Genomic DNA, 12394 nt, shown 5'->3' with positions numbered 1-12394 from the left:
TATATATATTTATATATATATATATATATATATATATATATATATATATATATAATTTATATGAATCGCCAGTAGCCAAAAATCTAAGAGTTATTTCCAATTTAGTCCTTGCTGGGATCGCTTCTCGCATATGGTATTGCTCTTAATTTTTCCAAGCAGTTCATCAAATTTACCAGAAGCATTCTTAAATGGTTACTCTCCCCTTCTAAGTCTTCAAATCTCATGTCTCTAAGTAAATAAATACCTACTCCAAGATTTTTTCGCCTACTAATCCGATTTCTGGTCCAAATTTTTCCCTTTTTTAAGTTTTGCTTTAGATTCATTATTAAATTTCTAACAACATCTGTAGTCATTAGCAATATTTGCTTGTTTAATTATTTCCGAATATCTTCCATGGATCCAATTTGTTTTTTTTTTTGGAAACTCAAAAACTTTAAATTACAAAACAAGTACTTTAGTTTCAGATGAAAACCACTCGATTGTTTACTAGCACAGGCATGTGTAAAATCGACCCTGCTTTTTCGCTTTGCCAGTATAGGCAAGCGAGCTACTGGCATGCCAATTACTAGCAAGAATATGTTTTGTGCTTGTCAGTTACTGGCAAGAAACTGGTATGCCAGCTACTTTTCCAATTTAGTGGCATCTGTGTACCCGGCTTTATACAAAATAGCTTGTTTTTGAAAGGGAATTTTGGAGTTGAGTTGATTAATGCTGCAGAATATGAGAAGCTTTGATATGATGTCAATAAGGTTTAAAACCTCGATGCCCCTGAAGTATTACATTCATCCATTTTGGTTATAATGACATAAGGAAATATAGATAATAGAAACTTGTTTTGACGTAAGTATCTGTAATTAGATTAAAATCACTTACAGATTTCGTCCAATTTCACGACTTTTTCACTGTTAAAGTTAGCACACTACTTAGTTTTTAACCAGTTTTAGTTAATGAAACTGTTAAAAATATTTTAGTATTAATTATTATTGAGTATTTTTTGGAACAGTTTTAACCGAATTAGTAAAAATAACCCACTTGTGCCATACTTTGTTAACGGACAGCCATTAGATTCTGTGTTGTCGTATAACGATCTTGGTGTTAGCATAAACAATAGCCTAACTTGGTCCGACCCAGTGGCGGCTTTTGGGGGTAGGCAGGATAGGCCGGGCCTACCTAATAATTTTAAGAGCTTCAAAATTGAAAAACATATATTCAAAAATTATGTTAATGCATGTAAATAACTTTTAAATGTACTAAATCACTCAATACATTAACTTCAGTTAAAATAACTATGTTATTATATTACCACAGAAAGCATCGAATCGTATTAAGGCATTTTAAATATCATTAATAGGCCCGATCGGAACTGGCCGACCCAGCTCACGTAAGATCCCCGTACAAAAAGCGTTTGAAGTTATGCAGCTTGCCGGACAGCGATTATTATTGTCGTGTTTATGCTTGCTGTTTAGGCACCAGACGATCGGGCCTACGGCGACCATCGTTGTCACTTGTAACGTAATTATCAAATTGTAATATAAATTTTCTTTTAAATTATGATAAAAAAATATGCAACATAATATATAATTGTAACATATTTTTAAACAAACAACACAATTGCAAACAAGTGCACGGTTGCCCAAATAAATTTAATAAAATTCGAAGAAAAAAAATCAGATTTGCGTGATTTCTATATCGCCTGATTGTATGCAACTTATATATTGTGAGATTGTTTTATAACTGATACATAAAAATGACTGAAATTGATAGAAAAAAAATTATTATGAATGAAAGGCCTACTCCAACATTGCGCATTGACCAAAAAAATGGGAAAAAGGTGCGTACTTTTAATTTCTCTTGGTAGGTATGATGTCTACAAATGGTTGTCTGGAAGTATTACGAAAAACAGACTATATTGTTGGCCGTGTTTATTATTTTCTAATAAGAAATGTGTATGGAATTGTGAAGGATACTTTGATTTAAAAAATATGCCCGCCTTCTTAAAAAACATTCCAGTTTCAAGGAACATTTAAGTAATTTCCTGCCCTTTAAGGATGTACAGAAGAGGGCGTTTTCTGTTCGGGCTTTGCTAGATGAAAAATCAAAAATCGCAAAAATTAGATACCACGCAGAAGTTAAAATGAACAGAGAAATCATTAAAAAATTAGTTAGGGGGGGGGGTCATGACCCCGTGACCCCTCCTTCTGGATCCGTCACTGATTACACATAGCTATATGTAATTTGCTGGCTTGGCCTACCCAAAATTTAACCACACTAGCCGCCACTGGTCCGACCATATTACCTCTATTTGTAAACGTGCGAACTCCAGACTGTATTTTATTTGGAGGTGTTTTTCGAGAGTTTTAATGCAATCATTTTGTAAACTTTACACTCTGTACGTAAGACCCATACTTGAATAAGCTAGACCAACATGGTATCCTGATCTGGTTCGAGACAAGACTATGTTGGAAAACGTCCAAAGAAAAGCCACTCGAATTTCTTTGGGACCGAGAAGACCTTCTTATGCAGAAAGACTTAGTATTGCTAATCTAACTTCTTTTGAACTTCGCCGAGAACGTGGAGACTTAATTACAACTTTTAAAATACTAAAATTCAATTTTGGAAATCTCGGTGAAATGCTTACCATTAACCAAGATGAACGCCTCAGAGGTAATCAGTTCAAACTGAAAAAAGAAAATTTTTCTACAAGATCAAGGCAGAACTTTTTACCAAATAGAGTTTTTGAGTGCTGGAATAACCTTAACGATAACATTGTCTCTGCTCCCTCTACCAACTCGTTTAAAAACACACTTGACCTTTTTACATTATAGTTAAAATATTGTTTTTCTTTTTAACCAAAAATTGTAATTCTATTTCTTTTATTTGTAATTTTTGTTTTTTACTAGTAGGTTATCAATGAAATTTCTTTGTTTTTGGGCATAATAGGGACTTAGTTCCTCTGCCCTCCCTTATGTATAATAATAATAACTATTTTTATTCTGACTTTTTAAAATTTTTTGCTTAGCTTATTTAAATCGTTTGTAATTCTATATTAAACAAATCAAAGCTATAATCTTTTCAATGTTTTTGCAACGAAATCAGTTGTGAAAGCTTGCTTTTATTCATTCCTAAAGATTTTAGAGACTGCACGTATGCTCAGAAATGAATTATATTTTGTAAGTTACATAAAATACTGCACTACTTACAAAATTGATTTTAAACCAGGAATAATCTATAATAAACTATTTTCTGCAGTTGGCTGTGCTTTCCAAAGAGGTATAAAGCAAAATTTATGGCATTGATTTCAGATCAACTGATATACGACTGTGATTTTTCATGAAAGGCGCAGTCCTGTACGCCATATACCATCAAATGGCATGCTATTCATTCCTATTCATCTTATAATTTACATTAATGATGCGTTCCAACGTCCCAACAAATCAAGCGATTTCAGAAAACCGCACATAACGAGACAGGTAGATCTATCACTTGTCAACTGCAAATATTTTGCAGGAAAGTTTTGTCGTGTCACAGTTCAATGTGGAAATGTTTGGTAGGAACGTTACTACGTTTAAACTTCATTCGAAAGATATGACTTTACGGAGAATTTATTTTTGAATTCTTTATTTAAAAAATGTTTATAGTTGTAATTTTTTGTGGTTTATTTTCTATTTCAATGGTTTGAAAAATAAGTTTGGAAAGATATTTATCAAACAGATTTTAAGAAATAAACCTTTAGTTTTTACTGCAGTTTACACTGTCAATATGTTTATACTAATTATTATTCATTTCAGACACTCTATTATACACTCAGGTGCAAAAAAATCGATCCATTATTAATTTCTTATTTATTTGAAGTTGTATAATTTTAGAGACATTAAATTACGTATGTAAATTTAGGTGTACCCTACATAAAAGAAATAAAATAATATTTTTAATATTGCTTTTTATATTTCTTAAAACAAATTGGTATTTTAGGTTTTTGTCAGAAAGAGTCTGAAGCAAGTAGATATTTTTCATTGAATGTTCTTTTTAATTCAACTAGTGTAGTGATTTTGTTTTTAAAACGTGTTATATTTTTATTTAATTATCCTTTCTAAATGTCTCTAACTCCGACAGATGCTGCAAGAGCGATTACTTTAGTTTAAGATGGTCGTAGCCAATATTATGCAGCTGAAATGTTGGGTGTTAGTCGATCTTCGGCTCAAAGAGCAGTTCGGCGTTTTATCGACACCGGTAACTTCACAAGAAGACCAGGATCAGGTCGTAGAAGAGTAACATCCGATAGAGATGATCGATTTCTGGTCTCATCATGTTTAAGAAATCGGCATCTAACTTCAGTTGAACTGGCAAATCGTCTAAGCGAAGTAAGAAATGTGGATGTAAGCAGATGGACAGTTCGTTGACGACTTGTAGAAGGTAATTTATTATCCAGAAGGAATACTATCCATAGAATATTGCAGAGCTCGCCTTGCTTTTGCAAGAGAACAAGAAAACTGTAGTGATTCAGATTGGAGCAATGTATTGTTCTTAGATGAGTCCAGATTTTGTCTAAGGTCACCAGATGGCCAAGAAAGGGTTTGGAGAAGACACGGAGGGGGGGGGGGTTCCGTTATGGTTTGGGCTGGTATCAGTTCAGAAGCCCATACTGATTATTATTGTAGATAGAAGTTCTATGACTGCTGCAAGATACATAACAAGTATTTTCAATTAGCATGTGGTACCTTTTGCTCCTTTCATTGGAGCTAATTTTATTTTTATAGACGACAACGCGGGTCCTCACCGTGCTAGAATCGTCAACCAATTTATAGAAGAGGTGGGAATTGTCCGTATGAACTGGCCAGCTTGCAGTCCCGATCTCAATCCCATAGAAGATCTATGGGATATGATGGGAAGACCTCTTCGAGCACGAGTACCCTGTCCAAACAACTTGGCTGAACTTACAGCGGCTCTTCAAGAAATATGGAACCAATTGGATCAATTTGATATCCAGAGGTTAATTACCTCAATGCCTAGACGTGTACAGGCTATTATAAGGACCCGAGGGGAAACACTAGATATTGATTTATTATCAATGTTTTTCTTAATTTCAGAAAGTTTTGAATATTCTTGTATTTTTGAGTTTTGGCTTATGTTTCTATAAATAAATTTATATTTAGATTATATTTATTATAAATAGATTTTTTTGCATAATCTGTAAAAATTATTTTAATCTAACATATACTTTTACATATATATACCTGATTTAAAACTAATATCTTCAAACGTTTTCTTTATTCAGCAAATAATACCCATGGATCGATGTTTTTGCACCTGAGTGTATAATGCATTGGGCAATATTTGCAAGAAACGCGCACAATTAGCCTTAGATAAAAAAAATCTTTATGACAGTGTATGTTTTTAGTTATATCCAGACTGATAAATTAAGGTAGAGCATAGATCGCTTAATAATTGAGTTAAGCTTTTTTAATCCATTAACCATGGTAGATTATTCCGCATATATCCTTGTCTTCTATCTTTTCCCACTTCCTCATAACTTTTGTAAATGGACTTTTTTATGTCTGCGTCTCTAAATACTCCTTCTAGTATGATATTAAATTGAGCCGTTGACCGACTATCTCCTTGTCTTATGCCACGTTCTATATTGATGATGGTATTTAAATTGGTAGATTTATCTTCATTTGCTGAGTCTGCTTCAAGGATTTTTAGTAATTCCTCTTATGTAAGTCCTCTCCTGGAGCTCATTTTTCAACAAGCGCTTATTATTCTGTTTCTCACAAATGATTGTACACCACTCTCAACTCTAAACTTTAAGCGATCAAGTCTGGTACAACACTAAAGATACTCGACAAACGCTTCCGAAAATAGAACCCATAAAATCGAATCACCCTTCTCCGAAAAATAAACAAAACAAACATCACATACATTTGGAAACACTTCTGGATACAGGTGCAGATATAAACAGTAGATGTGTTTCTTTCAATTTAAAGAAAACCAAACTGATATTTCAAAACACAAATACGTTAAATTGTATATACACCTTATCTTAAGGATATGATGAAACATCACTTCTAAAATTTACGATATAATAAATAATATATAAACATTTAAATTTTACTACTGGGTCCAGGCGTACCCAGAGACAATACAAATGTTAAACAGATTTTTACTATTAATGTATGACCGATTTAGTTGTCTTACTCTTCGCACAAAGTCAGAAGTTAGTTCGGTTTTCATTTGTTTATGGTCAATTTTCCGCCATTTCTTTAGCCCGAGATAATATTATATATAATTTTCAACCATTGCTTCGATGTTTTGACCATCTTGCATATCAAAACCTCCAGGCTGAACCTTTTCTTTGACAATATTTAGAACAATTGTCTAGTCCAAAGTGCTTACTGATATTATTTAAGAAAGTTTCCACAGTTTCCAGCATCTGATCCAGGTGGTTTCGACTGGACGCCAATAATTTCAAATTATTCATATACAATAGATGATTAAGCTTTGCCCAAACTTCTCTTCTTCTTCGCGTGCCATATCAGAATTACCTGACGTTGGCGATCACCATTGCGAAAGCTTCTTGATCTTCTGCAATATAAAATAATTGTCCTGCATTTGTTATCTGTGTCCATTCACGAATGTTTTTTAACAAAGAAACTTGTTTTCTTCCTACACCTCTAAGGCCCTCTATTTTACCTTTAAGGATCAGTTGTAATATTTAATATCGACTTTCCCTTACTATATGTCCCAGATAAGACATTTTTCGATGTTTAACGGTCTTTAGTAGTTCTCTATCTTTTTTGACGCTCCTTGGCACTTCTTCATTAGTTTTCCTTGCTGTCCAAGGTATTTTCAGCATTCGTCACAACAGTATTTGTCACAACAGTATTGTTATTTTTGACGCTAAAACTTTAGTCAGTGAAGTTTAGTAGCTGACATAGTGGGTTCATCGCTAAACAGAACCAAAGTGGACTTACGAGTCCCCCTGAAAAAAGGCCCGGTTAATTGGGATATCTACAGTTTCGATGTTATTTTTATCAAGTATTTGAATGTTAGTTTGAGTAATCTACTTCGTCAGTATAATGCTTTAAAAAAGTCACTATATTATCATCGACTTTATGTATTTTTATTATATCTATAGGCTATTCATGCGGTACTGAATCAAAGGTTTTGTTGTAGTCAGTGAAGACGATAAAAACGTTTTGTTTTTGGGCGAGAAAAAAATTCACTTATTCCAAAGACCTACATTATTAAAAGGATTGAGCTATGGTGTGATTCTTCCTATGTTATCAAGCCCTAGGTGACTTGACACGTCGGAGTATCTCACAAAAATGTTCGTAGGCATCTTGACGTCAAGAGTAGCACATATATCTGCTTGTTATCCTGTAAGAGTTTTTGTGCTTGTTATTATCCAGGGTCAGAAACATGGACCATCTCCAAAACAGACGCAAATCTTCTGCTCGTCTTCGAAAGGAAGATACTAAGAAGAATAATGGGCGCATTCTGTGAGAATGGTATTTGGAGAAGGCGATATAATTTCGAATTGTACGAGAAGTATAAAAAAATAGTAAATGGTAGAGATGTAATATCCTTCATAAAAATAGGTAGGCTTAGATGGGCTGGACATGTGTCAAGAGCAAATGAAAATTACCCACCCAGACGAACTCTATTATCGGTCCCAGTGGGAAATAGGAGTAGAGGCAGACCATGACTGAGATGGAGGGACGGTGTGGACGAGGACGCAAGGAAAATCGGCACGGCAAATTGGCAACGGTTGGCGATGAACAGAAACGACTGGCGAAATAGACTAGGAAAGGTCAAGGCTCAACTAGAGCTGTAGCACCACTGATGATGATATTATCCAGATTTAGCCATACGGCTCACACTCCCTCTAAGGGGAAAATTCACTCATCCCAGATACCTATGGAATCAAAAGGATTGAGTTCTGGTGGGACTCTTTCCCTGTTATCGAGTACTAGGTGACTTGGTACGTCGGTGTATCTCCCAAAAATTTTTGCACGCATCTGGACGTCGAAATTAGCACAGCTTTCTGCATGATCTTATATAGATGTTTAATTAGTCCCAGCTTTTTTATGTTTTCTAGGAGGTTCTTCGGTCCTCCTAAATACCGCGGTAATGTCGTTTTTTTCTACTGCACTTCGAGGATGGTGTTTTTGTGCCTTTGTGAGGTGTGTTTGTACTTTTCGCTGAAGAGTTTCTATATCCATTTTACTATTAAGATGTGAGCAAAGTAGCTGTTTTACTCTTCGTATGAACTCTGATGTTAATTCGATTTTCATTTGTTTATAGTTAATTTTGCGCGCTTGCTTTACTCCTAGATGTCTTTTCCATTTTGCATATCGAATCCTCAGGGCTGAACCTTTCCCTTGACTATATTTAGTACACGATATTTGTCTAACCCAAAGTGCATATTGATATCATTTGAAAAAGTTTCTTTAGTTTTTAGCATTTGATCTAAGTGATTTTGAGTTGAAGCCATTAGTTTCAAATAATCCATATACAACAGATGATTAAGCTTTGCCACTACAGTAATGTTGTTTTTAATGCTAAAACCTGAGTCAGTGTAGTTCAATAGCTGAGATAGTGGGTTAATCGCTTTTAATACGCAGGTATTATTTTGATCCTTCGGTATTAAATAAGCTGTTTCCTGAGTTAGGAATGATGGTATTTCCTGCGGATTAGAAATAACACGATAAATTAGTGTTAATTAATAATAGTGTTGAACTCCGTCTGGTCCAGGAGATTTCCAGTTATGAAGCTCTTTGACGATATTAGAGACTTCTTCTGTGGTGAAGGGTTCGTAGAAAGTTGTACGGTAGTGTTGACAGCTGTGCGTCGTATCTTCCATCCATCCAGCATTGGTGTTAAGAAAAGCTGGTGTGGAAAGTTGATTTATCCAAAACTCCTAAATTTCTTCTTGGCTTAGGTATGATTTATTGGCATTTTCAGCAGTGGAATGGAGTTTTCGATAGAACGCCTTCTCGGCATGCTTAGTAATTTTCTTTCTGCTCTACTGTCCTTACTATCAAACCTCAGACATAAGGCTATAAATTGGAATCGCTGCTGTGACATCGTCGCCCGAAACATTCCATTTCCAAATTTTACTGACCAAAGTTCATCTAAGTTACAGTTAGATAATCGTAATGCACCTGCTAAAAATAACAGCCTAATGAAAGACTTCACTTCTGTTCTAGTTACTGGTCTTATGTAACTCTGCTGTCTAATATCATTGCATTTACGAATGACTTCTTCATTTGAGTGCAAAACAACATCTATCATTTGTTCGTTCAACAACAAATTCCAAGTTTGTTCAGGAGATTAAACTGTGCTTGCTTCTTCTTTGGGGCCAGGTAAATGTATTACAATGTTTTCTCGTCTTGTACGACCCTGTCTTGCTGGTGCTTGTGTGCTCCACCGATGACCATTTTTCCCCAGTAAACTAGATTTCTAACTGGTTCATCCACTATTTCGTCTTCATTGTCGCTTTGTTAACTGTTGCTATCTGACAGTTGCTCTTCAACATAATCTTCATCAGACTCGTCCCCTCCAAACATATCGTCTACGATGTCGTTTTCACTCTTATTCTCCCATAAATTGTCTGCCTCTCTCTGTAGTTCTACCTCAGTTAAGGGAAGACGATTTTCTCTGCTAGTTGATGCCTTTACTCGACTATTTTCTCTACTAGTTAACGCCATTATACTAAAATAAATAAAAATAAGTTGAAACAAAATTATTACCGTAAACATCACCCTTGGGTCCAGGGTACCCATGCTTTTACTTCTGGAAATATCTTACCTCGTTGTTTCACTAAAATGCAGCGGATGACCCGTATTCTAACTCGGCTTACGACAGACTGAATTTACATAAAGTGACGACACACATAAACCACTCATACGCATGTCACATTGCAATGAATGACTCTCTGGGTTTCTGAGACCCAACCGTGCAGTTCCAGGGTTAATAACCAGATTTAAGTAATACTGCCTTCAATTCCTCTAATAGTCAAGTTAACTAATTTTAGATACCTATTATTATGATATTTGACTTGTGTCTTGTTATTATTGTTAAAAATATTATTACTATTATTAGTTAGAATATTCTATTCATCATGCTTTGGTTTTAAATTCTTTAGTTAGTTAGTTAAGTTTTACACAGTAGGATAAACGCATTTAGTTTGTTGCTATGCCAATATTATATGAATAGTTATTAAATTATTATTTATTAATTTTAAGGTTTTATTTATTTATGTTTGAGAATGAGCAAGGAATTATTGATTGATTGATTAATTAAAAAAAGTGGTTAATTATGTAACCTTCGTTTATCAAAATTAAATACACTGGTCATAATTTGAAATACATATATTTCAAATTATTACCCCTATTTAAACATAAAGTAGGCTGAAAATAAACTAATCATTTAGATAGCTCTGGTTTTTTGTTAACAGTAAATCCATAATTTAATTAAAATAATCCATATGTAATTAATATTCACTATTTCATTTAGTATCAGAGAATTTATTTTAGACTAAAACTTGATTATTATATGTAATACACGGCTTTTGTAGATTTCGACAAAGCGTATATATAGGTAATATCATAGTTATTAGTGAATTTAAATACGTTTTAAAATACATATATAACGTTAAAAAAATGTTAACAAAACAGTAATCCAGTCCAATATTAGGCAGTCCTATTACTATCTGGTTTTGCATACGCGCTAATCAGGTTAAATTTCACCTAATAAAATATGAAACGTATACATGAAATACATGAAACATGAAAAATATAAGGACCTTCTAAAGTTTAAATAAAAATACCCAATGCAGAAAAAGCTAAAATTTTTTATGTGACAAGAAGGACTAATCAAAAAAACATCTGAAAATCTGAATTATTCTAAAGATCATTTTACCAACGCTTTTAGACGGAAAACTTTTGGGATATTGGCAGTTTGAGATAGAACGAAAATAAAAAAAGGGATGCAGTATTTTTATACCACCCGTCGTACAACCCCAAGTTGTAACACTAACTTCACCAGTTCTGTCTTCTGTAACTACCTACTCGAATGACTCTAAAATTTTTGTACAGTCACCATCTAGACATTATTTTCCTCACAATGATGAACAATCTCAAACCGTTATTAATTTTTCAGAAAATACTCAAGGAAGTACCATTTCCACCTCATTAGATAATTTTACATAACTCTAAAAATATGACCTACTTTTCCAACAATATTATGTCTAGTTTTAGAATAATTTCGTACTTGATTTATTGGTTGTGTTTAAGAAATTATAGTAGTTTATTTTGTTGTTGAAATGAAGAAGGACCCAGAGATTGTGTTTACGATCAAACGCATAAAATTGCAATATCTGGGACACGTTATGAGAAATCAGCACCGTTACTCCCTGCTGCAGTCTATATTGCAAGGTAAAGTCAAAGGTAAGCGAGGACCCGGTAGAAGGAGAATATCATGGCTGCGGAATTTAAGAACATGGTTTAAGAAAACCTCAACGGAGCTGTTTCGAGCCGCAGCGAGCAAGGTCATGATTGCGAATATGATTTCCAACATCCGAAACGGATAGGAACCAGAAGAAGAAGAAGATTTTGTTGTTACCTACCTTAAAGTAATTAAAAGTCGTTCCCTTCCTTTTTTCTGTCATCAAAAAAAAATTCCTTTTTTGTAATCCTGATATACATTTTACACCTCTCATCACCATTGCTGATTTCGGGCCACAGAACATGATATTCAACAAATTCGTGTCTACGTTCGTGTATTGGATGAACCCAGTACTCTCTGGATTTATATCGTAGCACAAACAATGCTGCAGTAACAGCTACTATGTCCTCTTCCTCATCTAACCAATCTATCTCTTCTTGTAGGTGCTAAATTATATTTTATGTACTATTTTACTAGTTTTAAAACATCAAAATGTCAGCACACGTTTTACAACACATATATGTGTCTGGCATATCTAATATGTCGCATTCTGACATGCCGTGTTGACACGTGTTATACGACACGTGTTAAAAATTTGTTCTTAGCTTTACCCTTAACCAGTGGCCGCCAATTATTGCTGAAAACTGTGCATACGCCCGCACCCCGCTAAGTAGCTGACGCTAATACGTCCAAGTGACTCTTCAGTATGCTAAACGGCGTCGATGTTTTTGAATAATTTTTTTATCATTATTCAAAGAGATCCATTACTGTAGGCCGCGAGACTAAACGGGTTATAGTTTTTATTTTACCTGATAATTTAACGTATAATCTTTGAAGTCGATGGTCTTTCATTTGCTTCGGAATCGTTTGGCTACCAGCATTTCATTGCCACAATCACACTAAAAACGTAATACTTACCTATAAAGTGATCCACACTTCAATGGAA

The 12394-nt window shown here is 34.3% G+C and overlaps 1 protein-coding gene across 1 annotated transcript in view; it reads left to right on the top strand.

Annotated features, from left to right (window-relative positions):
• LOC140437476 (uncharacterized) overlaps nt 1-12394 on the top strand; it is a 411556-nt gene that overhangs the window by 46407 nt on the left and 352755 nt on the right. The gene's annotated exons all lie outside the window — the stretch shown is intronic.

Source organism: Diabrotica undecimpunctata, chromosome 3 (genome assembly GCF_040954645.1).
Source record: "Diabrotica undecimpunctata isolate CICGRU chromosome 3, icDiaUnde3, whole genome shotgun sequence".
In the NCBI taxonomy this organism is placed as follows: Eukaryota; Metazoa; Arthropoda; class Insecta; order Coleoptera; family Chrysomelidae; genus Diabrotica; species Diabrotica undecimpunctata.
The sequence above is the reverse complement of the archived record's forward strand: the minus strand, read 5'-3'. Positions and strand labels throughout refer to the sequence as shown.